Genomic DNA, 22,738 nt, shown 5'->3' on the forward strand with positions numbered 1-22,738 from the left:
AATCTCCTGCCCTAGGCCTCTCCCCACCCCTGTCCTCCAAGTACTGAACCCCTAATGAGCAAACGCAGGACCTGAGTCATTTCAATCCAATCAAGGAGGCAGCAGGAGGTATCTGTGAAACAGGCTGTATGACTCCACACTGGGAAACAGATTAATAAACCATTATGACAAGCAAGCTGGCCATTAGCATGAGAATGAGGCTTGGGAGCTAATTGAAGCCATCAGCAAAATGTCAGTGCCTTCTTGAGGTATGAAATATTAATTGCACCCAAGCCCCAGCTGGAGACACAGGTGGGGCTTCTTCTCCTGGGACAAGGTCAGGGTCACTAGTGGGGGTCACCCACCAGCTGGGGCAGTGGCCTTCTCCAGAGGGGCATGGGTTTGGTTACAGGTGTGGCCATTTCTTGGTCTACTTCAAGACAAGAAAGAAATCCTTGTGAGTGTAGGGGAGCTCTGCCCCTATTCTTATGGGGTCTCAGCTGGGGGTGGGTCCTGTGTCCCTGGGAGGTGGGATTCAGGGCTGCCTCTTCTGTTGAATTTCAGCTGTGAGGTACCTACCCCAGGGACTTTGAACCAATCTGGAGGTGAATTGCGTGTCTCACAGCATGGAGCACGGCCATTCCAGACCCCAAAAGCAGCCTTCGGCCAGCTGACCCTTCTCTCCATCCCTCGGCTGGCAACCTGAGAGCCCCGTCCTCCAGCCCAGGCCCTTCAGCCAGCTCCGGGCATGATGGCCATGTGGGATGGGGTAGCAGCCCCTGTGCTGGTCACGGCTTGTCTCAGGTAAGCTGTGCGCTCGTGAACGGCCACACGCCTATCTCTCTAGGGAAAACATGAATCCACGTAGGACAGCTCCAGGTAAGATGATAACCAGGTACACTGAACCCAGGTAGGTGGCTCCAGGTGGAATGAACCCAGGTAGGTGGCTCCAGGTAGAATGAACCCAGGTAGGTGGCTCCAGGTGGAATGAACCCAGGTAGGTGGCTCCAGGTGGAATGAACCCAGGTAGGTGGCTCCAGGTGGAATGAACCCAGGTAGGTGGCTCCAGGTGGAATGAACCCAGGTAGGTGGCTCCAGGTGGAATGAACCCAGGTAGGTGGCTCCAGGTGGAATGAACCCAGGTAGGATGGCTCCAGGTGGAATGAACCCAGGTAGGATGGCTCCAGGTGGAATGAACCCAGGTAGGTGGCTCCAGGTGGAATGAACCCAGGTAGGTGGCTCCAGGTAGAATGAACCCAGGTAGGTGGCTCCAGGTAGAATGAACCCAGGTAGGTGGCTCCAGGTAGAATGAACCCAGGTAGGTGGCTCCAGGTGGAATGAACCCAGGTAGGTGGCTCCAGGTGGAATGAACCCAGGTAGGTGGCTCCAGGTGGAATGAACCCAGGTAGGTGGCTCCAGGTGGAATGAACCCAGGTAGGTGGCTCCAGGTGGAATGAACCCAGGTAGGATGGCTCCAGGTGGAATGAACCCAGGTAGGTGGCTCCAGGTGGAATGAACCCAGGTAGGTGGCTCCAGGTGGAATGAACCCAGGTAGGTGGCTCCAGGTGGAATGAACCCAGGTAGGTGGCTCCAGGTGGAATGAACCCAGGTAGGTGGCTCCAGGTGGAATGAACCCAGGTAGGATGGCTCCAGGTAGAATGAACCCAGGTAGGTGGCTCCAGGTGGAATGAACCCAGGTAGGATGGCTCCAGGTGGAATGAACCCAGGTAGGTGGCTCCAGGTGGAATGAACCCAGGTAGGATGGCTCCAGGTGGAATGAACCCAGGTAGGATGGCTCCAGGTGGAATGAACCCAGGTAGGTGGCTCCAGGTAGAATGAACCCAGGTAGGATGGCTCCAGGTAGAATGAACCCAGGTAGGTGGCTCCAGGTGGAATGAACCCAGGTAGGATGGCTCCAGGTGGAATGAACCCAGGTAGGTGGCTCCAGGTGGAATGAACCCAGGTAGGATGGCTCCAGGTAGGATGATTCTGATCGTCAGAGCTGTGGTTTGCGTTACTATGTATTTCTTCAGCAGAGTCCACCTGGAGTGATGCATCTAGTAGCTGCAAACCCCCATGCTGAGAAAAGGTAGGGGGCAGCCAGGGCTGGCGGGCAGAACACAGCTCCTATTGTCAGAGGAAGGCTGGCCCAGCAGAATGGCTGACCAAAGACTGCAGGCCAATGGTGGGACCCCAACATCAATCCAGGCTGCAGGGGACGGGGTTCCTATGGGACCAGGGGAGGCAGTCCTGCTGGGCACAGGACAATCTCAGAGGAGGGGGGCAGGTCCTCATGCCCCTCCCAGTGTGGTGACTGTTCCTGGCCTCTTCCCATTTGTCATAGCAACCACACTTCTCAAAAAGTGCCCAACCCTCTGTTAAGTGTTAGATGTTGTGACATTGACCTTACATTTTCCAACACCACCACCAACAACAAAAAGCTGCTCTCTGCACTGTACACCTGAAGCTGAACAATAATGAATGCCAACTATAATATTATATATATGTATGTATATATAGGTATGTATACATTTACAAGAGGCTGAGTACAGCATTGGGAGTGGAGATAGTGGAAATGGGATGGCTCGGTGCGATGTCAGAGAGATAGTGGATGGGGGGCGGGGGGTCCACAGTGTGAGGGATAGAAATGATAAACGTCTAAGTAAAAAAAAAAAAAAAAAAAAAAAAAAAAAAAAAAAAAAAAAAAAAAAAAACTGCTCTGCACCGTGGCATTTTTTAATTAAGGTGAATTAAAATTACTCTGTTTTGAAGATGTTTTAAAGACGGCTGTGACAGCCTGGAGATCATCACCGCCCTTCTGGAGCGCCATCTGACCCCCGCCCCAATGCAGTCTGTGGTTCACCCTCCTGCGGGGACCCCAGGACAGGACGCCCTGACACGTGGGCACCCCCATCTCCTGCTGGGGTTGGCATGGATGCCACCTTTGGGGAGGAGCAGCATGCCTAGCACTTACCAAAAGCCTGACTGATACACATGCCATCCCCAGGGGACATTGCCGTGCTGTGCCAAGGGATACAGCACAGTGACCTCAAACACTGTACACCAGGTGCAGGAAGCCAGGCACTGCCCCTGATATATCGTAGGACACCATTTATGTGAAAGCTGAGAAGAGGCAAATTCATGGAGACAGGAGGCAGCTCCACGGTTGCCAGGGGTGGAGGAGGGGAATGGAGGTGAGAGCTCATAGGGCCGGGGTGGGGGTCCTTTTGGGGTGACGGAACTATTGTCCAGTTGGTTGTGGTGGTGGCTGCACAACTCTGTGACTACACTGAAAATCACTGAATTGTACAGCATGTGAATTATATGTCAACAAAATCATTTTTTAAAACCATTACACAATAATAATATATTCATTCTGAAATATACCATGTTTCCCTGAAAATAAGACCTAGCCAGACAATCAGCTCTCGTGTCTTTTGACGAGCAAAAATTAATATAAGACCCGGTCTTATTTTACTATAAGACCAGGTCTTTATAATATAATATAATATAATGCAATACTAGGTCTTAGATTAATTTTTTTTTAAAGATTTTATTATTGGGGAAGGGGAACAGGACTTTATTAGGGAACAGTGGGTACTTCCAGGACTTTTTTCCAAGTCAAGTTGTTGTCCTTTCAATCTTAGTTGTGGAGGGCACAGTTGCCGTTGCTAGTTGCAGGAGGCGCAGCCCACCATCCCTTGCGGGACTCGAGGAGTTGAACTGGCAACCTTGTGGTTGAGAGCCCACTGGCCCATGTGGGAATCGAACCGGCAGCCTTCGGAGTTAGGAGCACGGAGCTCCAACCGCCTGAGCCACCGGGCCGGCCCTCTTATATTAATGTTTGCTCCAAAAGACACATTAGAGCCCATTGTCTGCCTAGGTCTTATTTTCAGGGAAACACGGTATATATACACACATATACCTTCTGACCTAGCAGTTCTGCTTCTAGGAATTTTGCCGGAGGAAATAATGAAGGATGTGCATACAGGTGTTGTCATATTTAAAGACCCCACTTGAAATGTCCGATGAGAGGGCTTTAAATGAGTTCTGGGCGTGCGCTCACCTGGATTCCACCCAAACAGTAAGTAATTCACAGCGACGTGGCACAAATGCATCTGTTGACCTAAGTACGTGTCCATGGCAAATCGCCGAGTGACAGGACCAGGTACAGCCAGGGTGGACACTGTGGCATCGTGTGCCCCATGCCCACAGGAGAAAGTCCCTAAGTTATAAGTGGGGCTACCACCACGTGAGGGGCTGGCAGCCTTCTCCCTCCTCTTGTCAGTTCTCAGGATTATCTAGGTTTGCTCTCATGACCAGGATTACTGGTATAATAAACCCATACGAGCTACATTTGCAGATGGTGGGACAGAGGGACAAGTCAAGAGCTCTAGTGCAGAGAAGAATGGTTTTGCTTTGAACAAACTTAGAGTGGGGGGGGCTGAGCCAATCCCCCCAGCACAGACTGCTCTTGGAGCCCAGGACCTGGGTGAGCCCTGCCCCTCTGGTCCCTGTCCTGTGTAAAATGCAAGACATAGATCCCACCTGGAATCCCAGCTCCCATGGCTGAGCCCCGACACAAGAGGCCAACTGTGGATGTGGGCAGCCAGCTCCCTGGGGTCCTCGGTGTCCCAGGGTCCCCAGCCTGGATGACGCACTCTGCCCTGGGAACCACAGGCCTGCACTGGGCCCCCACCCCCACCTCGTCCTACACATTATTTCCTGCTAATCAGCGTCACTGGGCCCCAAGAGATGCCAGCCCGAAGCCCCACCAGCTGCTCGAGGAGCCGCTCCCCTGTTCCGGGCACGCTTGACTGGGTTTGGGAAGAATGGGCATAAGCGGAGCTGACAGCCCCATCTGCGTCCTCCAGGCACAGAGCCCCGCCCAACATCCAGGCCCACCAAGCTGGGCAGCGGCCTCCCAGCCGAGGCCCAGGCCCACCTCCCCGAGCTGCAGGGGACACAGTCAGGACCCACCACCCAGACACCAGCCTGGGGGAGGGGGGAGGCCGGACACTCCCTGCAGATGGTGGCATGCACCAGTGCAGAGGGACAGTGACACCTGTGCCAACTAGAGCGATGGCTGTAATGTTAGTTGAGCGCTCGCTCGCTGAGGGCTTTGATGGGCTGTTTCTTTCAATCCTCACGCCAGCCGGCACCCCCTTTACAGATGAGGCGACTGAGGCTCAGGAAGGTGGTCGTCCAGCTGGGCCCAGATTCCAGGTGGCCTGAGTCGGGAACCTGTGCTCCCAGGCATGAAAAGGGTCTTGGACGCCCGACTCCGGGGGTCACCAGGAGCCCACAGACTTCCGGACTGGGGCAGGAGCAGGGCAGCCCCTTCCCCATAGAGGCAGGGGAGGCTCCATCTGAAATCCGACAGAGACAGCAGCTGGGGTAACTGGCGGCTCCTGAGTGGAGGCTGGAGTGGGGCAGGCCAGCTGGGAGCCTGGGCCCGGCCTGGCTGGAGGAGGAGAGGAAGGGCCTGTCCCAGCTTGGCTTCCCAGGAAACAGATTCCCTCTGGGTGAGAGGTCAGCATGCAGGCTTATTGGGAAGGGCCTTGGAGGTTGGCCTGTAAGGAAGGCAGGGTGGGCAGAGGGCACGCTGGTCTGCAGTGGGGGTGCAGCAGCTGCTGCCTCAGCAGACCACACAGGATGGGGTGGGGTGGTCTCTGGAGCTAGGCTGGCCCCGCAGAGTTGCCCCACATTGAGGCGAGAGAGGCAGGCCTTTGCACCCCCTGCATCCTCTAGTCATTGGCACAGGCTGCCATCTTGGACCAGACACATCCCAGTGGAAAAGGGCAGTGGGTAGCTGCTGTGAGTGGGTTTTACCAGCAGCTGGAGGGTGGGTGCTGGGGCCGGAAGAGGGAAACCAGGTGGGGTGACACAGTATCCCCTGGGGACCATGAGGGTACAGAACTCAGCCAGGATCAGGGCACCCCATTCTGCCCAGAGGGGGTAGGGCCAAGGCCAGGCCCCCAGGGCTCCCTGGGATCGGTCTCCTGGACTATGGTAATTTTTAGAGGAAGCTAATGCAGGCCAGTGGGGGCCCACTGCCCTAAACCCAGCACCCCTTTGCCTCTCCCACTCAGCCTGGTCAGGCACCTGGGGGCCGTGCCCGCCTCAGCCGGGACAGCCGGTGCTGGGCCAGAGCACCACGCCTGTACAAGCTGTACTTTTCCTCTTTGTAAGGATATTAGGGCTCATTCTGGGGAATCCAAACCATCCAGCTGAACAGAAAGCAAAAGCCTCCCTGGCCTCCACCCAGAGAGAGCCTGCTGAAGGCTCAGTGCCCCCTCCCCTGTGGTGGGCAGACCTAGAAGATTCCACAGGAATAGTTTGCTCTCTGCTCTGCCCTCATTCCGCTTGTTTCACTATCAATATGCTATCTGTGGGAACAAGGGGACACTCAGCCTTTCTGAGTACAATCGTCACAGCCTCAGGGACCTGCCTGGGTGCCGAGGCCCGTGCAGCAGGTTGGGAGGACAGGTGGCGTCCGGTTGAGCAGACAGGAACCCGAGCTAGCCAGCCAGCCCACCAGGCCAGGTCCATCCCCCCTTCCCGGAAGCAGGGTCGGTGCGGGGGTCTGTTGACCTTATGCTGTGACCTTGTCTGGTAAGCAGGAAAGCTCTCGGGAATGCTGGATGGTGGGAGGTTGGAGCCCAGGAGCCAGAGACGGCCCGGTTGCAGGAACTTCTTACCTCGATCAATAGCTATTTCTCTGTTCCAAATTACTTTCTTTTCCCCCTGAAGCCATCAGAGGCACCTGCTGCCAATCAGCTATGACACTTTAAAGAAATGATGTTGAAATTTTCAGACTCGGGAGGGTTCTCTGGTCCACTGTTTGTTCAGCCGTCTCGGCAATGCCAGCGCAGAGAGAAAAGACAGAGGAAGGGCTAATGGACTAGGCTGGCGGCTCAGCTCCAGCCACAGCGGGGCTGCTACTGCGTGCATGAGTCCGCGGGTCCCCAGAGCAGGCCTGGTGGGGCCTCCACACAATGGGGGCGGGGCCAGACCTCGGCACTGACCTTACCCTCCCCTTCATGGACCCCACGTAGCTGGCCCCCGACTGGCTGGGGCCATGCACTGGGTACAGGACGGCAGAGACGACAGGCACAAGCGCCCTGCCCTCCAGGAGCAGAGAGAGGAGGGGAGGCCACACAGAAGCAACTCTCAGAGGGGTTACAATAGTCCAGTTGGGGCAGTGTGCTCACAGCAAGAGGGAGGCCATCCGTCGGGGTTCAGGGACCCCGATCCTCTAAGCATGGCCAGGAGGTCGCAGGCAGGATATCCCTGTGATGGACTCGTGTTCCACCTGTGCCCAACTGTAGTGGATTAAATGGGGGCCCTCGAAAGACATGGCCAGGTCCTAACCCCTGGAATGTCTAGATGTGACCTTATTTGGGAAAAGGGTCCCAAGCCAGGGCAACGGCGACTCTTGCCTGGAATGTTTGTGTTTTAAAGAGGAGCCCCGGACATCCACAGGCAAAGCAACGAATGTGGATACTGACTTTAAACTGTCCTACACATTACCTCAGAATGGATCCTAGACCGGAATGGAAAACACAGAACTGTGAAACTCCTAGGAGATGACATAGAAATCTAGATGACCTTGGGTGTGACGATGCCCTCTTTGACACAACACCAAAGGCACAATGCACGAAAGAAAAAAAAAATCATTAAAATCAACAACTTCTGCTCTGCAAAAGACACTGTTCACAGAATGAGAGAAAAGCCACAGACTGGGAGAAAATATTTGCAAAACACTTTCCTGATAAAGGACTGATATGCAAAACATGCAAAGAACTCTCAAAATTCAACAGTAAGAGAACAAAAACAGTTCAAAAATGGGTAAAACATCTGAACAGACCCCTCACCAAAGAAGACATACGGATCTTCTCAGGTGAGTAAGCGTTTGAGAAGATACCCCAGTGCTCTCAGCGGTCCCCCGGATCTGTCTCTTGCTTCAACAGTGTTTGATGGAACAGACCCTGGGACGCCCCTTCTTCCAGCCTCCAACCACCCTCCAACTTCTTTTCCAGTCTCAACCTTCATTCGGAACCAACTCAGCCATCCTCAGCCTCCGAGACCAGCCAACACCGTTTTCTGAGCTTAACTCTTTATTGCCAGGCAACCCTGAGTACCCAAGTTTGTCAGAATTACTCCACCGAGATGGAGGCTGCTGTGATCCGCCTGGTCCACCTGCACCTGCGAGCCTCCTACACCTACCTCTCTTGGGGCTTCTATTTCGACTGCTACGATGTGGCTCTGGAGGGCGTGAGCCACTTCCTTCCCCGAGTTGGCTGAGGAGAAGTGCAAGGGCGCTGAGCATCCCTTGAAGTTGCAAAACCAGCGTGGCAGTCGCTCCCTCTTCCAGGACCTGTAGCAGCCTTCCCAAGATGAGTGGGTAAAACAGGATGCCATGGGAGCCGCCATGGTCATGGAGAGGAAGCTGAACCAGGCCCTTTTGGATCTGCAGGCCCTGGACTCTGCCCGCACGGACCACCGTCGCCGTGACTTCCGGGAGAACCACTTCCTGGATGAGGAGGTGAAACTCATCAAGAAGATGGTGACCACCTGGCTACCCTCTGCGGCCCAGCCAATCCCCAGGCCGGGCTGGGTGATTACCTCTTCAAAAGGCTCACCCTCGAGCACGACTAGGAGCCCTTGGAGCCCAGAGGCCTTTGAGGGGCCCCTCTGCGTCCCCTGGTGTTGGGCTTCTGCCTGCACCTCTCCCTGAAACCAGCAGGCAGCCTTCTGACCACCCTGGAGCCCTCTGCCATGCCCTGGACCAAATTGAAACAATAAAGCTTTTTGCAGCAAAAAGAAAAAAGAAAAGATGCCCCACATCACATGTCATTAAGGAGCCAGACACCATTCCAAGTCTCTCCGAAAGGCCAGAATTTGGAACTCTGACCACACCCAGTGCTGGGAGGATGTGGACCCAAGAACCCCATTCATGGCTTGTGGGGATGCAGGTGGTGCAGCCACTGAGGGAGACGGTTTGATGGTTTCCCACAAAACTAGACCTACTCTTACCATTTGATCCAGCAATTGTGCTCCATGGTGTTTACCTAAATAAATTGAACATTTGTGTCCCCCAAAAACCTGCACGTGGATGTTTACAGCAGCTTTATTCATAATTGCCAATACTTGGAAGCCACCAAGATGTCTTCCAGTCGGTGAATGCATAAATAAAATGTAGTACATACAGACCGTGGAGTATCATTCAACGTTTAAGCAAAGGAGCTATCAAGTCAAGAAAAAAAAAAGGAGGAACCTCAAATGCGTATTAGTGAAAGAAGCCAGAGTGAAAGGCTACACACTGTATGATTGTAACTGTATGACAGTCTGGAAAAGGCAAAACTATGGAGACAGTAAAAGGACCAGTGGTTGCCAGGGGTTAGGGGGCGGGGGGATGAATGGGGGAGCACGGGGGGTATTTAGGGCAGTGAAACTACTGTGTGTCATACTGTAACGACGGATACGTATCATTACGTGATTCTGAAAACCCATAGAATGTACAACAGGAAGAGCTAATCCTCCACGCAACTCCACTCAACTTTCCTATAAACCCAAGGCTGCTTAACAGAAAGTCTATTAGTTTAAATTTTGAAAGAGGAGCCCAAAAGAAAGAAGGCAGAAGGAGCCATTTCAACCAGCAGGAGGGCCTTTCTCCTGGTCCTGGCAGCAGGGGAATGACCTGGCCCTCCGCTCAAGGCCAGTGCCACTAAGCTTGGGTCTGCAATGGTTGGCCTGGAATGTTTGCAATCAAACGGCCCTCCAGTGTTGACCACAGGAGGGCAGGGGTCCTGAGCCTCACCGCGCAGGTTTCCAAGGACCTTTGCTCACTTTCTCTGAGTCAGCACCCATTCATTCATTCATTCATTCATTCAAAAAGTTGATGGCGTGCCCACCGAGTGTCTGGCATGTCATACCTCCACTTGTTCATTCATAGACTCCTCTCCTTCATGCACTCACTTTGTCATTTTCTTTGTCTGGGAAGAAAGCAGGTATGAACTTCTGCCTGCCCCAGACACACGGAGCGTGAGTCCTGAGGAGGCTGCGGGATGGAGGAGGTTTCCTGACTCCCGTTACCAGGGATATCGTTTCAGAAGAGCCGCCCAGAGGGCCGTGGGCAGGGGCACCTCACGCCAGGAAGGCGCTCCTTACCAGACGCGGCTGACAGAAGGAGCCTGGGGACGGGGAAGCTGCTGGTACCGCCACTGAGTCGAGCAGTTGGGCTGGAACTCGCCATTGGAAGCAGGTCTGCCAGCTGGAGCAGAGGGGACCAGGCGGCAGCAAGGGTCACCGCCCTGGTCAGCTGGCATGCGTCCAGGCCGTTCACACTTGTTTCCTGGTGGCTACTGTCTACAAAAGACACACCGACATCCAGTTGCTCACCTGTGCATTTTAATTCGCTAATTCATATTCGTACACCACTCATTTTTCTAGTGTTTGATGAACACCTACTATGTGCCAAGCACATGTATTTATGAATCAACGCATGCACAGACGTCAGGCGTTCATGTAGGTGTTCAGCCCCATAGGTTGTTGGGGCTTGCAGGGCCTTACTTTCAGAGGGTCAGGGGCCAGTGGGAGAGCAGGAAATGCTTCCTGAGCAGGGCAGGCACGGCGCGGAGTTGCCCTAAGATGCGTGGATAGCGGCCACAGTAGTAACTCCCAGGCACCAACCGCAGAGAGCTTTCCAGTGGCTGAGGTCATGCCACCACCCAGGGAGCGGGCGGGCGCGCAGCCGGCCTCTTGCCCATGGGGTCCAATTGGAGCAGGCTGAGGGCCATCGTGACCGGCCTGGCTTGGCCTCGCAATGCCCAGTGACAGGCCCACTGCGGCCAGTGCGGCAAGAGCTGGCTTTACAATGAAACATTCATCACTACTGGCAAAGCCAAGCCCTGAAATACAGTCTGGAGAAGAAAAAAAGAGTGAGCAGGCATTTAATAGTTGTGTGAGCAATGCTTTATTTGGAAGTGAATTCATTCTGACAGCGTCCCAGCCAGCAAGTATCAGGGCCCGGCCAACCAGTCCTGCCAATTACAGGATCATCTCTCGTTTCTGTGGCATCAAGGAGACGGGTTCGCCAACGGGCACTCCCGGGCAAGGCACAGGCGCAGCCGCGGGGTATGGCCCACGGTCCTCCACTTAAGGGGCGCCCATGAAATTTGAACGACATCCTCAGTTTTGCCAAAGAGCATCCTGTCGAGTGGAGCGTGGAGATTCTCCAGTCTGGCTGAGCCGCCCCTACCTCCCTTAACCAGCTTCCCCAGCTCAGGAAACACCCCGCACCGCTGCCTCCATCTCCCCAGAAGGCTGCCTGGGCACCCCCAGGCCATGGCCCTCCAAGGCTGCTGCCCACAAGCGTCTCCCAGACTCAGACTTCCTGGGCAGCCCCAGTGCAGCCCCGCTTCCAGTTCCGTTCCCCTGGAAGCCCTCCCCAGCGCACAGGCCCCCCACCCATCACCAAGCCATGCCAGAGCCTGTTCTCACGGGATGTGCTCTCGGCCTCTCGTCCCAAGGACCAGTGTCCCTCTGGAAAGGGCCACCTCCTGCCTGCATGGCCCTCTGGGTTGCTTTTCAGAAGTAATTTCCATGTAATGAGAACACAGAGAAAGCTCATTATTTCAGACACCGCTAATTAGGGGTTTGTGATCAGCCTGTCTGAAGCCAGCACAAGGTGACATTTGCTTTCTCTACAGAGAGTGCAAATTAACAACCAGACAAGATTGTGGGGACCTTTAAAAAGCCGGCAGCAGCTCCTGGCCAGCGGTTGGCAGCCATCAGGGCACTAATTATGAGTCTTTCTTCCTTTGTCAGTATAGGAGGGCCTGGGACAAAAGGGTGGCCGGGACACTGCTGTCCCACCCCGTGGGCAGGCTCATTCATGTTCCCCCTCAAGAGACCCCACAGCAGCCCTGGGAGGGTGGCACGAGGATTAGACCGGTCCCATTTCACAGACATGGAGACTGAGGCCCTACCAGGGGAGGGGTCCTGCAGCTCCCACACAGAGACCAGCAGGCCCCACTGCCTCAGGGTCCCGCCCCCTCCCCCCGCCCCCTCTCCCCCGCCACCCTGGCAGTAAGTGGATTCAGACTCCCCTTCTCTAGCTCTGCCAAATTCTGCACCATCTGGAAATTGGGAGGATGAGGGCAAAGAGACGCTTCTCCTCTAAATCGTGAGGTCCTGGGGTCCACAGAGAGGCGAGGTAAGGGGGCACCGTGTGAGCAAGACTTGGAGATATGTTGCTAGAGGCACATAGTGAGGGCCAGGCAAGGGGAGCCATGGAAGGTTCCAGAGCAGGAGCCGCTGTGGGTATCTAGGAGCCCCAGCCTCCACACACAAGGGAAGCGAAGGGAAAGGAGAACCGCCCCCAGGAAGAGAAGAAAGGGGAGCCAAACAGGAGGGAGGGGGTGGATATTGGGGCCATTTCCTGAAAATTCCCGCTCCCCCAAGTTTTACCATGGAAACCATGGGCCCACACCGCCGGTTGTCACCCACTCCTTCTGCTCCAGGTGGCTGGGAGACGTGACACCTACGTGAACAATCCCACACCCGCTCTGGGGCAAGGCACCCATGGGTGCTGCGTAGATCTGTCCACACCCAAGTCCACGACTAAGGGGCCATGCTGGGGGGTGGGGATAACAGGGAACCTGGTCAAAGTCACATCCGCCCCAGGGGGGCGTGCTCTGAGGGCAGTGCTGTGGTCCTGTTGCAGAATCCTCTGTCCCACCCTCCCGCCTCCCTGCAGGCAGCTGTGGCTGCAGGAGACGTCAGTGGGGCCAGCATGCTGGCAGTCACAGGAGGCAGACCCTCCCAGACCTACATGACCTTTCCCCTCCTGCGGCCTGCACCAAATCCCGAGCCACACAGGGTCTCCACCCTGTGTCCCACAGTCTTAAAGCCCCTCCTGCTGACGGAGGCCCAAAGGAGGCGTCTGAGCCCTTGGTCGGTCAGTAGCGGGTAGTCAGCTTGGGTGGAGGCCCATGGCCTCCTACTCCAGAGGCCTTCGGCTGACTGATTGCCTTCAGTCAATCAGTGAGGGAGAGGCGGGGCTGGGCGGGGCTGGCGAGGGGTGGGCGAGGCTAAGGTGAGGCTGTAGGTGCGGCTGGGCGGGGCTAGAACGAAGTTGTAGGTGCGGCTGGGCGGGGCTGGGTTGGCTGGGCGGAGCTAGGAGAAGTTGTAGGTGCGGCTGGGCGGGGCTGGGTTGGCTGGGCGGAGCTAGGAGAAGTTGTAGGTGCGGCTGGGCGGGGCTGGGTTGGCTGGGCGGAGCTAGGAGAAGTTGTAGGTGCGGCTGGGCGGGGCTGGGTCAGCTGGGCGGAGCTAGGAGAGGTTGTAGGTGCGGCTGGGCGGGGCTGGGTCGGCTGGGCGGGGCTGGGTCGGCTGGGCGGAGCTAGGACGAGGTTGTAGGTGAGGCTGGGTGGGGCTGGGGGGAGAAGGGCCAGGAACCTTGGTGCCTATGGGATCAAGGTCATCAGAGGTCACCGGTTCACTGCTCCACCTGCTTGCTGGACACCTGGTGTGACCCAGACCCTGACTGGCCCGGGACCACCTGAGGCCCATGGACATGAATTTCATGTCCAATCAGCGCTGCAGTGAGGTTTCCTCCAGCCACACCTGCAGCCACACCTGCAGTGTGGGTGCAGCGAGGACCAGGTGAGACTTGGGTTTGAGGAGGCTGGGGTTTTACCAAGGCAGTGCGCTGGAGGGAGGGAGGGAAGGAAGGGGGTGGTGGCATGGTGAGGACAGCCTGGACGACAGGTAGGATGGAGAAGGGGGTGGCGCTGGGGACAGTGAAGGGAAGTTGGGGTGCTGATAGGAAACACAGGTCAGGGAGGGCTCCAGATGCAGGCCCAGAGCAAGGTGAAAACGCAGGGCTGGGTTCCAAAGGCAGGCGAAGTGGCCGTGGAAGATACTGGAACCCTGAGCTTTGTCCTTTGTTCCACAGTCTCTCCCACCACTTGTCGTGATGTTTTTTATTTGCTATTTAATGTCATTCTAAGTAAAGGAAAATTCCAAATTTAAATTATTAGCATGAATTTTACCACTCATCCTTATTTATGACCAGATCATTTTATGCCAACATCTAACTCGTGCGTGGAATCAGTGAAATTACACAACTTGTATTTTGCGTCTGGTGCTTGAAGAATGTAGCTGGAAGAGACACCACGAGGCAGACTCAGGGAGGCTGGAAGGAAAAGGAGGCCCCCCAGGCAGGAGCCCCCCAGGGAGCACTCCCACGACACTCAGGGTGCGTGCAGGCCTGCGCCTGGCCAGGCTCCAGGGACCCTGCCTGGGGACCCTGCCAGGCAACTCGAGGACCTGCACAGGCTCAGGCCTCACAGCGGGAGTGGCCCAGAGAAGGACAAGGGACTGCTTCTCAGCCTGACCCCCCCGGGACCCTGGGAACTGGGAAGGCTGTGTCGGATTCAGGATGTGAGCAGACATGGGCCTCACTCCCGCCCTTACTCCCGTGTGTGTGTGTGTGTGTGTGTGTGTGTGTGTGTGTGTCCCCACCCCCACAATCCCAGCCCATCCTTCTCTAAACTGGAACTCCCACTTCAGGTTCCAGCCACCACAGCACTTGACAGGGAGCTGGGCGTGCCCCTCGCCTGCATGAAGGGTGATCATGGCGATTTATTTGACTCTGGTGTCAGTTTAATCAAGTCTGGGTGGCATCTGCTTCTGGGCTCATCCCGTTGCTAGGAAACCCTGCTGCTGCAGATCCCACCCCGCCCCACATAGGGGAGACAGTAGACAGACCCTCTTGTGCCTCTGTGGCCCAAGCCAAGGCTGGGGACAGCTGGGGACCGAGGTGCCTTTTCATCGACTGATTCCCTGGGGAAAGGGCAGGGCTGGCGGAGCTCCCACTGGTTGGGGCCCTGCCCACCTCTGGGCCCACCCCAGGCACTGCAGACCCAGGCCCTTTATGCCCACCGAGACTTATGCTTCCACACAGCCCTGGTTTGCCTCCACCCCTCCATGACACAAGTTGCCAGGTGGCTTAGTGATTTGTGTATCTGTCTGCCTATAAACGTATGCATAGCCTGACAGCAGCAACTGTACCCCTCTCACCTGGTCTCCCCGACATTCTGCAAGGGTCCTGATGCTTCAGACATTAACAAGCTGTTGGGAGGGAGGGGAGAAAAAAGGAAGGAAGGAGGAGGGCTGCTGGTGGCAGTGAGTGGGCAGCTCCTGGAGAAAAGGAGGGCAGTGGGCGGCCATTGCGGGAGTAGGACCTGACCTGTTGGCCACTCCAAGCGTGAATGCCCGGGTCACCGCATTCCACCTGGTGTGACAGGGCTGAGAGGACCCCTGGCCTCTTTGGCCCTCAGCACCCTGCAGAACCCCCTTCCCTGGGAACAATCCGTCTTCTTCTGTTCCTGTTTTTCTCGTTTCAATAACTCTTGCAACCCATGTTTTGTAAATAAAGTTATTCTTCCCCAAAAAAAGGATCATTAGCCGCCCGACATTAATGGCCCTGCAATCTGTGTAATTAGCTGCCTGTAACACAGGGCATTAAAGGATCCGTTTGCTAATCACCGCTCCTCTGCTCCAGGCACCTAATTAAATCCCCTTCCTGTTTATCCACTTACAGGATCCTCCGCAAAGACACCAGCCACCGGGAAGGCCGCTGTGATAAATCATCTTTTGTAATTTTCAGAGGGTGCAGTTCCACTGGTGTACTTGCATCCTAGTCCCCCTGCCGGGTCCCCACCCTGCAGCCTCATTTCTCCAGTGACTTGTGACTGGCTGAAATTCGGCCCAGCAGAGCAAGGAAGATGTGTGCCAGCCCCAGGTGAGATGGGCGCAGAGAAGAGCACCAGGGGTCCAGGTGGGTGCCCTGCCTGCAGCACCTGCCCTCAGTTTCAACACCTTTGCCCCTGCGGCCGTTCCCATTAAAACTCTGTGCCACCCCGGCCTCCAGAGTCACTTGTCCGAACTCGGGCCTCTTGCATGTCCAGTCCCCTTGACACAGGGAATGATTTTGTCGCTTCAGTCATGGGCCCCAGCAGGCCGCTGCTCAGAAAGGAGGCGTCAGGAGCACAGCAACCTCCTAGCCCTGTGACCCCAGGGAGGGACATGACCTCCCAAGGTCCTGTTTCCTTAGTTATCAAAGGGGATGGACAATCCTTTTGTACAGACAGTCGTGGGAGGGCAGTCAAAGAGCCCCCCAGGACTACCCCAGCCAATGGGCACTGAGCACCCTGCAGGAAAGGACCATCACCCAGTCCTGCGGTGAGCACGCTCAGCACCTGGGAGGTCAAGCCGCTTGTCCGGCTGCCCAGTGGCTACCAGGCAGAGGTGTAGACAAACCAGTCTGAGGCAGCAGATGAGCAGGGGCTGGGGTGGAGTGACAGATGATAGACCAGGTTTCTTTTGGGGTGACACCGGTAGTCACACAACTCTGAATATACTAGAAACCGCGCAACTGCGCACTTGAAAGAGTTATGCTGATGGTATGTGAATTATATCACAGTGAAACATCTAAGAAGCCCAGGTGTGTGACAGCAAAGCCCCACCTGCAGTCACTGGTCACTGACTGCACTGGAAAACCTTAGAGACTCGGGTCCAACCATAGCAGGGCTGGTTTTCAATTCTGAGCAGTAGGTAGTGACAAAGAGAGAAAGGATTCATTGGACTCACGTTTTGGAGGAGGAGGCAAGAACAGGAGCTATGCAAGTTCTAGAATATTCCCCATCCAGCCGGGGCGCAGCTGCCCCCACCCAGGCAGCTGTCCTGTTTCCTTACAGCCTTTGGAGCAGAGGCTGAAACTCAACGCCCTCTGAGTGGGCTCTGCCCACCCCCAGGCCCGGTGGGCCCCTTTCAGACCTGTGGGGGCCTTGCCTATGGCCCCCCCAGGAAGCTTCTGGGGCCTGAACATGGAGCGGGGGTGTCTACAGCCACCCCACACTGGTCTGCAGACCAGCAGAATCTGCCTTACGTAGAAGCCTATTAGAAATGGGGAGTAGCAGGTTCCACCCTAGACCACTTGGGGTCGGCTGCATAGGGGCCCCTAAGATATCCATGTCCTAATCCCTGGGACCTGTGATGTGACCTTATGTGGGGGGAAAATGTCTTTCAGGTGTGAATAAGAAGGATTTGGGAATGGAGTGATCATCCCGGATACCCCAGGTGGCCCTAAATGCCACCACAGGTGTCCTTATAAGAGGGAGGCACGGGGAGATTTGACACCAAACTGAAGCCACATGAGGACAGAGTCAGAGGCGGCAATGCAGCCGCCAGATGCAGCCGCCAGCCCAGCCACTGGACGAGACAAGAAAGCCTCCTCTCCTGCTGAGCTCAAGCCTGAGCTCCAGACGAACAAGCCGACACCTTGGTGTTGCACTTCCGCTGTGCCTGCCCCTTTCCCTCCTCACCGTGACACCCCAGGAGAGATACCACCCCAGCATCAGACAGGGAAGCAGGCAGACAGGGAAGTAACTGGGCCAGGCGCTCACGACTAGCAGGTGGCTGAGCTGACGTTTGCACTGGGCCTCTGGCTTTCAGATGGATGCACTGGTGCCCTTGTCCACACAACTCTGAGGGTGATGAGGACACCCGTGTCGTCATCGGCCATTTCCCTTCAGAGCACAGGAGGTGGGACGGGGAAGCTAAGACCAGGCGGCCACGCGGAATTTGTTAGAAGAAACTCAAATTCATCGGCGCCCGAGACGCACCAAATGGAACCAGGGCGTCAGTGAACCACAGTGCGCTTCTTGGCACTATTGTTGTAGGTGAGATCAGGGTAAGTGGGCACCGAGGATGGCAGGGGAGGCAGCACGGCCTTGAGCATGTTCGAGGAGATGGGGACACGTGATCTGAGGTGGGACGTGATGTGATCCTTCAGTCTCCCTGTCCCTGCCCCCACAGCTGTCTCCGAGGCACGGCCCACACGCTGGCCCCACCGAGGCCCGGGGTGGCTTGATCCCCATTGCAGGCCAGTGCTCTGGACGCCGTCCCTGGGATGGAGATGGGGTGCAGGAGGCTCACTGGGGGGCCTCTCAGGATGAGCCCCTGCAGGGAGTGGGTGGGAGAGGAAGCAGGATCATGCAGAGGCCTCAGCCTGTCCCACAGGTGCTCAGAGCCGGCCCAGACATTCCACGCCACATATCAACCAGTCCAGATGCTGGCTGCCCTCAAAGAAAGCCTAGACGGAGGCCAGGCTGCTCTCTTCAGCCAAGGGCGAGTCCGGGGCCCACCACACGGACGCCACCACCCAACCCCGCACCTTGCTCTCAGTCCCCTCACCCCCACCCTGCCAGCCCCTTTCTCCGCAGCCGCCTGCCACCCACCAACATGGAGACCTTGTCTCCAGGTCATCATAGAGGGCCACGGGTCCCCAGAGTGGGGACCCGGGCAGAGCTCAGGGGTCAGAGCCATTACCCTGCCTTGATTGGGGGGTCAGTGGCATTAATCACCACCGGCCCCGTAGCCCTCCACACGCGCATTTAACCCGGGCGTCCTGCCAAGCCCGTCTCCAGCAATCTCCTCACGTGAATAACACTTCCATTAGCCCCTGCAGCAAATCCGTCACAACTGGCCCCCTCCTGGCCCATATTTTTTACTTTTAATTATGATCAGATGTGGAATATTGAGTAGTTTGATGCCTTTTAGACGTCTACAGAGATTCCTTTTTAATTATGCAATTGTAAGGTTCTAATGGCTCATAGCGTGGGTCGTTACTGAAATACGTTGGGGGGGCCCCCAAAGTTGGACGTCTCTCCCTCAGAGGGGATTTGGGGGTGCAGACTGAGGGTTGGCGATGACTCGGTGAGTAACTACAGAGGCAAAGGTCCTCTCAGGTCCCAGCCGGGGGCCCTCCCTCCTGCCAGCATGGAAGCCTCGGCCACACGGGTGACACCAGGCGAGCTCTTGGTGACACCTGGCATCTGAATACGCGTATCAAGTCACTGGTAGAGTAGGTGCTGCGCACTCCACCCTCATCAGGAAAGAGAACTGACTCACACGAGCCCGTAAACCCACCCTCACTACAGCGGGACCGCGAGGGTTACAGGACCCAGGGCCGAGCGGACGTCCTGAGCCTACGGTGCTCTTTACAGTGAGGCACCAGGTGGCTCGGGCAGGTCAGCAGCAGGCACGCAGAAGGCTGCCTTCCCAGCACAGCTCTGCCCTCTGGACCCTAAAGGTATCACAGGCTCCGGCGTCCCTTAGAGAGTGCGTGTCTCGCCAAAGCCCCCACTGTACCTGCCACCTCTCGCTCATCTGACCCAATCCACATGTCATACATTTCGTGATCAATATGACACTCCGTGGGGTGTCCAAGTGGCCCAGCTATCTCCATAACACATTGTGACAGAGGGCCGGAGAGCGACGTAGCCCAGGAAAAGAGGTAAGTGTCTGTTGTTGCTGCTTCATTTCAGAGAGAACCGCAGGCCTGGACCTTGAGGACGGCTGGGCTCTGCTGGGCTCTCCTCCATGAGTCACTGGACTCTCCATGCCGTCCCGATGGCCACCAGCTCAGGCCACCAGAGCAAGGTCCCCAGAGGCACAGGCGGAGCTGCAAGGCTTCCAAGACCCAGCCTCCGAAGTCACACAGCCTTACGTCCACCGCACTCTGTTGGCCAAAGTCATGAGGGCAGACCCAGTTTCAAGAGGGTGGAGGGCTTGACGCCACCTCTCAGAGGGATGATGCCAAAGGATTGGCAGCACCCTTTGACCACCAGGAGCTTGGCCAGGCCAGGGTCAGCCCAGCGGTCGGGTCACTGATGAGTCAGGACCCCCACCTGGGGGGCCCACCCAGCCCCTGGGCCTCCAGGCTGAGCCCCTCTCTGCCCTGGTTTCCCAGCAGAGGACACAATGCTTTCCCTTACTGTCTGCACGTGAGTGCATACCTCCCTGGGTCTGGTGGGGGGGTGTTGGGGGTGGTCAGCTCTGTGCACGTGTCTGGGTCTGAGATCCCCCAGTCACCCGAGACAGTGAGACAGCAGCCCCTGGCTGTCACCTTCAGCTCCACACAGAGGCAGGAGGGCCTGCACCCCCACTCCGCAGAAACCACGCACAGCTTCCACTCTCCTGGACCATCAGCACCAAGCCAGCCGCCCTCCCGCCCGGCCTGGCCTCCACGCACATGTCCACTCGTGCATTGAGTCAGGCACTAAGAGTGCTAAACTACCCCCCTGATTTATGGCTCTTTCCTTGCAAAAAGTCTGCTGGGTTCCCTGAAGACCCCTAACTTCCCTTCTGCAGGTCCATTCATCACCCCGCTTGTCAGCGCAGCACGGAGCGGGCGCTGCTCCTGCTTGCATAACCGCGGCTGCCAGCAGGAGCCTCGTCAGGGCTGCGCACACAGACCCCTGGCCACCGCGTGTCCCCCACTCTCCAATGACTAAGAATCAGGCGATGGCGCCAGAGGCAGAGTCACAGGCAATGTCCCCATGGCCTGTGGCCCGTGGATCTGTTGACCCTGGAGGCATCTGGCCGGACCTCTGTGGTCCCTGAAACACTCCCCACAGTTTGCCTGTCCCCCTCCAGGTGACAGCTCTCTGGGCCTCCTCCTGGGGCCCCCGGAGCCCTGCCTGCTCTTTGAGGAGGCTCCTGAGGCGAGCGAGAGCTCACACCCCCTTCCTGTGTGGATGCGACTTCTTTGGGGTTGGTGGCTCCCATGTGTGCCTGGAGGTGAGAACCACCGCCTTAGCGTCCATCTGAGACCCCCCTACAACGGTTTCCAAGGGACCTGCAGGTCGTAGAGCCAGGTGCCAATGACCTGTGCAGGGGCTGGCCGGAAGGCTGGGAGATGGACCCACCCGCCCCTGTCCCTCCCGCACCCCCCGACCCTGTGAGGACACGAAGAGTCCGCTGAAGTTGGGAACGTAGGCTGGGCACTTCCCTGGAGAAATCGTTGCAATGAGCTGTGTCCTGTCCCTGCCCCCATGAGCAGGGGGCGGGTGCTTCTCCTGTCACTGAAAGTCGAACGAGGGGCCCCCAGGCTAGGCACCTTCACCTGGACCATGCCAGGGGAGGGGCTGTGGCTGGAGCATCTGTGTGACATACGGTGAGGAGCCTGGGCTCTGTGTGTCAGAGCCACGTCTCTGTGTTTGGGGCAAGGACTCAGGGGGGGCTTCTCCAAGAGGAGAGCTGGGCTCAAGTCATCTGAAAGAGACCCCTCCCACGAGGACCACTGGGTGATGGCCAGGTGACCTCAGGAGAGGGGACAATGGTAGGAGGCCCGTCAGGAGGCACCCATGGACGGATGAATGGTAAACAGAATGTGGTCGCTCCACACAGTGGGATATCATTCAGCTTAAAAAGGAAGGAAATTCTGGTACAACGTGGACGGACCCTGGGGACACTGCTCAGTGAGATGAGCCCGTCCCAGAAGGACAAACCCTGCAGGACCCCCTCACAGGAGGTCCCCAGAGGAGTCACATCTATAGAGACAGGAAGTAGATGGGGGCCGGGGCTGGGGGAGGGTGGGCGTAAGTGTTTAATGGGGTCAGAGTTCCAATCTGGGGAGACGAGAAAGTCTGGAGATGATGGAGGGGGTGGCCACACGACAGGGTGACTGCGCCTAATGTCACTGAGTGGGCACTGAAACGTGGTTAAAATGGTATACTTTTTGTTATGTGTATTTTACCACAATTAAAAAAATTTTTTTTAATCAACTCATTACACATGTATTTATTTTTATAAAAACTTCTCTGGAAGCACTGGTACCAAATGAGGACACGCTTATTTCTGGCTGTGCCATGTGACTGGCCGCTATTACTTCTTCATCTCAATGGCTTGTTCCTAACTTTTTATATGAATATACATTATTTGAATTGGAAACAAAGGCACGTGGGCCAGTCCGCTCAGTGGAGCGGGTAGGATGGAGGCTGGAGGGTCTCAGAGATGGAGGCTGAGGACTGACCGACCCAGGCCCACAGGCAGGGCTTTGTCTGCCCTGAGGGACCCAATATGTGACTAAGCACTTGGAGAAGAAGCAGGAAAGGCCATTTCTGGTGTCAGGATGGTAAGGGGCAAAGAGCAGGGTCACGGATCTTCCCTCAGCCCTCCCCCCGCCCCGTTCCCCACCCTGAGCCAAAGCAGAAATGGCCTGTGGGCAAGAGCCCACCATCCAGCGGAACTGACCCGAGGGAACCGGCACCAGCAAATCACTCCTGGCCGTTTGAGCAAGTGGGTTCTCAGGCCATCAATAAATGATGAGTGGTTGCCACGGCAACAGCCCCAGCCCATATTTCATCTCCTAGAGACTCGGGAACACTCTAGCAGTGCTGAAAAAGCCGGCCGAAAGGAAACGGGTTCCAACCTGCCCCAGCCTTGGCTGGGCTCTGAGTGTGGGGTGGCCGCTGCTCAGATGGTCGAGGTTCAGAGAAGACACAAGGGATGGGTCTGAGGCAACAAGAGTGGAGACCAGCATAGCTTGGGGGGGTGAAAGGAAGATGAATTCAACCCTGGCTGACTCTGGCTCTTTGCTAGATCATCCAGGTCATGTGACACCTCCAAGCCTCAGTTTCCTCATCTGTAAAAGGGAGGTAAAAAACTGTACCTGCCCCATCGGGGTTTGTGAAAATGGGGTGCAATAGAATATGCAAAGCACTGAGTGCATATAAGTACTCAGTAAGTGTTATCTAACGTTATTGCTATTGGTGAAGACATTCAAATTATGAGGAAACAAAAACATGTATTTAGCCGCATCATCCTATTTTGGGCAGTCGTATTCCTCTGTGCAAATCCATAATTCCATCAGCATCGTTGTACTGCCTGGAAGACACCCTTTCAA

At 56.2% G+C, this 22,738-nt stretch overlaps 1 pseudogene; it reads left to right on the forward strand.

Annotated features, from left to right (window-relative positions):
* Positions 1-727: 727 nt before the first annotated feature.
* LOC117031590 (ferritin light chain-like) lies at positions 728-8,640 on the forward strand (annotated as a pseudogene).
* Positions 8,641-22,738: the final 14,098 nt, after the last annotated feature.

Source organism: Rhinolophus ferrumequinum, chromosome 12 (genome assembly GCF_004115265.2).
Source record: "Rhinolophus ferrumequinum isolate MPI-CBG mRhiFer1 chromosome 12, mRhiFer1_v1.p, whole genome shotgun sequence".
Lineage (NCBI taxonomy): Eukaryota > Metazoa > Chordata > Mammalia > Chiroptera > Rhinolophidae > Rhinolophus > Rhinolophus ferrumequinum.